The 4,101-nt window shown below is 37.6% G+C and overlaps 1 pseudogene; it reads left to right on the top strand.

Annotated features, from left to right (window-relative positions):
• Positions 1–2,065: 2,065 nt before the first annotated feature.
• Positions 2,066–2,938, top strand: LOC122152046 (annotated as a pseudogene).
• Positions 2,939–4,101: the final 1,163 nt, after the last annotated feature.

Below are 4,101 nucleotides of genomic sequence, written 5' to 3'. Positions count from 1 at the left end.
ATGGATGGATATAATGGCTGCTATGATGAGCTCAAGCATGGCAGTGATCATGAGGATGGTGCAGGACCAGATCGTGTTTCAACCTTGTTGAAGATGTTATGATTAGAACCACCTGGATGGCACGTAACAACAACCAAAACTAGAAGAAAGGAGGAGGATCAGGAGTGAGAAACAAACCTGACCTATTACTCAGGTCTGTCAAAGTCTTCTCTATATAGCATCACAGTATTTGGCAAAATACTACCTCTTCAGTTAACCATTTCTCCCGTGATCTGAAGTGGGTTTCCTGTTCTATAACCCTGTCTATGAACTCTGAGCAATGCAACTCAGTTTACACTGAGAGCTGACATTACTCACTTTAGTAGAAAGATAATTGCATAAAATACTGAGTGAAGATAGTAAAATATCATCAGCCACTGGTTTAACTAAAAATGATTATCAAGGAAAATCATGGAGTCTTTCTTGCTCAAAACACAAACCTGCATTTTCACTGTTATCTTGTCTTAATATGTCCCTGAGCATGCACTAAAATGAAATATTATCTTCCAACAAAATACTGAAATGAAAGCTCCTTGGGAGGGAACTGTGTTTGTGATTAGATCTCCAAACTCTGATACTGTACTCTGTAAACAATAGGGGATCATTAAATATTTATCTGAATGAATGAACGTTAATTATTTTATTGAGCAATAGAAAATAAGACAAGGAACGCAACTTAATGATTTTTTTAATTCTCAATATATCAGCAGATATATTGGGTAAAATTGGTTAGGTAGGGTTTCACTACAAAACCCTCAGTTATGCCCAAAATTGCTCACTTTATAATCAATTCCACAGATCAAACACAAAGATATGCTATGAACCAATGTATTCAATTATTTTTAACAAATGGCATCCCAAGTGAGAATGCATTTATCAGAACTTCTTTTACAATATGGAAACTTGAAGCAGCTGTTCACAATGTGAATCACACTGAAGGCAAGTTTTGACTGATACACTTTCTAACCTAGAAAGATTCCTGAGAAAACAAAGTATTAGTTTGCAAGGGGGCAGGAAAGTGTTGAGAGGTGGTGACAATGGTAATGTCAAGAAAAAGGTGGGTTTTACAAAATTTACTAACAAAAATTGGGTCATTTGGTCAGTTCGTTACTGGACTTTACCTGGACAATTCAAATATACCAAGAACTCAGAGAATATAAGTAGTAGGATTAGAGGGCTGATTGGTAAACAACTGAGGACAGATGATTTGAAGAGAGTAGCAGCAATTATTGAAAGGCAAGGTCACTACAATGTGCCTGAGACAAATTTGGAAGACTGAGTGCTACTGAGGGGAGGCCCCAGGTTGATCTCACTGGCAGAGAGAGCAAGTGACACAGGCCATTCCTTTCTGGCCACAGCCCAAAATCATGACAGGATTAGTCAGGTTTATACTCAGGTTCCAAGAAAATGTTTCTTGTGACTCCTCAGGAAACGCTCTATCTAAACAACACTTTTACTGGATTAAAAATGAATTCATCTACTTAAATAGAGGAAAGACAGAACAAAAGTATATCTTTGCATTTTAAACTTTTTGTTCCTAATTTCACATAATTATAACTGCTAAGACTTTATCCAACCATTGAATTCATTTCGCTTATGTTAAATATAATCAGAGACCAGAATAAAATACTACTCAGTTACCAAAATAGTACATTTCAACACAGTGGGAAAAGCAAAGAAAAAGGAGGTTGGAGGAAAAAATGTCAAAAATAATGCAATGATCTATAACACTTGGACTGTTAAGAGCTGGGCCAAAGCCATTATAATGCAAAACAGCATATGCAACAAGATACACTATTACTGCATTGTGTTTTCAGATGACATCATTATAAATATGGCTCCTAATCAGGGAATTGAAGGCTTAAATTCATATTTAAAAATTTTATGTGAAATTCTACAATCCAAATTCTACAATTCCCAATGCACTAAATAGTACTACTTGCATCTTTCATTCAGGTTCCATTCTGCCCTCTTACCTTACTTCTCTCCTCAGGTCCAATTGTTCTCAACTTGACACAAGGAGGTGATGAGAAATCATACAGCAGTACCAATATTCATCCTGATGGGGGTGACAAATGACCCAAAATTACAAATTGTTGTTTTGATATTTTTATTTCTCACCTACTTTCTGAGTGTGGCTGGGAACCTGACAATTATCACCCTCACACTTTTGGATTCCCATCTCAAAACTCCCATGTATTTTTTCCTCTGAAATTTTTCTTTCTTAGAAGTCTCATTCACATCTGCTTGTATTCCCAGATTCCTATACAGCCTGACAACTGGAGACAAAACTGTTACCTATAATGACTGTGTCAGCCAGTTATTTTTTGTTGTCCTCTTTGGCGCAACTGAATTTTTTCTCCTTGCGGCCATGTCCTATGATCGTTATGTGGCCATCTGCAAGCCCCTACATTACATGACCATTATGAACAACAAGGTGTGCACAAGACTTGTCCTCTGTTGTTGGGTTGCTGGTCTGTTGATTATCCTCCCACCTCTTGGTGTGGGTCTCCAGCTGGAATTCTGTGACTCAAATATTGTTGATAGTTTTGCATGTGATGCATATCCTATTCTACAGGTAACCTGCTCAGAAACAGTGATTATAGAAAAAGTTGTTTTGGCTTTTGCTGTGCTAACACTGATTACTACCTTACTGGGTGTGGTTCTCTCCTACACATACATCATCAGCACAATTCTAAAATTCCCTTCTGCCCAACAAAGGTAAAAGTCCTTCTCCACTTGTTCTTCTCACATGATTGTGGTCTCCATGACCTATGGCAGCTGTATCTTTGCCTACATTAAGCCTTCAGCAAAGGCAGGAGTAGCACTTAATAAGGTGGTGGGTCTGCTCACTACTTCAGTTGCCCCCATGCTTAACCCATTAATTTACACACTTTGAAATAAGCAAGTGAAGGAAGCCTTCAAAGATACAGTAAAAAGGATTGCATTTCTCACAAAAAAGTAAGAGACTATTGATGTTTTAGACTAAGTTTAAATATGGATAACCCAAAAAGATAAAATAAATCTGAATAACCCATGAGTATCTTTTATGAATTGGCCAAATATAAGGTTTCTTCCTAGTCTGTCAATTTGTCAAAACTACCTATCCTTGTGAACATTTTTCTCTCATAATCAGAAAGAAAAAGAAAATTGAGCTACTTAGTTCTTCTTGTTATTTATTCACAATGGTTTCTATAATTAAAGCATTCATCTAAGACTAGGCTCTCAAAATACTCATTGTTACACAAAGGGAATCAAATAAATAAAATCTGTCTCTCTGGCCATATGACCAGACTCATGATGTGGATTCTCAATGCCCAGAGAACGTTTCTCATTTCTTGGGAACCCTTCAATGTCTAACCCCAAATTTTTCAAGAGTAATTGAAAGTTCTTTAATGCAGCTTAAAATGTTATTTAAAACAAATTTTTTACTCCAGAACCCTTCTTCTCATTTTAAAATTTTCAGAATATTCCTAGATTATTTCCCAGTCTATGTTCAGGATTAAATAAAAAGAATTTATAAGACACTCACAAAGATAGTAAAGATAGTTTTCATCATTCTTTTAAACTAATTTATACAGAAAACATGTTTCTACTGGCTTACGTGAAAATTTTTTTCATCTGATGCTTCTATTTCATCCTAACATGTGATATAAGTGTTGTTGCTGGTGCTATGTGCCGTTGAGTCAGACCCAATTCAGAGCTACCCCTCCTTGGGTTTCCAAGGCAGTATCACTACAGAGGTAGATTGCCCAACCTTCCAAGGAGTGGCTGGTGGGTTTGAACCACCAGCCTTGTGGTTAGCAGTCAAGTGCCTTAAGCACTACACTATCAGAGGCCCATGATATAAATTGTTGTTGTTGTTAAGTGCCGTCGAGTCATTTCTGACTTATAGCAACCCCATGCACAGCAGAATGAAACACTGCCCGATCCCGCACCAGACCCACAATCCCTGATATACTTGATCCCATCATCGCAGCCACCGTATCAATCCATCTCGTTGAAGGCCTCCCCCTCTTTCGTCGACCCTCCACCCTACCAAGCATGACATCCTTCTCCAGG

Source organism: Orycteropus afer, unplaced genomic scaffold (assembly GCF_000298275.1).
Source record: "Orycteropus afer afer isolate SDZICR_OR568_19922 unplaced genomic scaffold, OryAfe1.0 scaffold01263, whole genome shotgun sequence".
Taxonomy (NCBI): Eukaryota; Metazoa; Chordata; class Mammalia; order Tubulidentata; family Orycteropodidae; genus Orycteropus; species Orycteropus afer.
The sequence above is the reverse complement of the archived record's forward strand: the minus strand, read 5'-3'. Positions and strand labels throughout refer to the sequence as shown.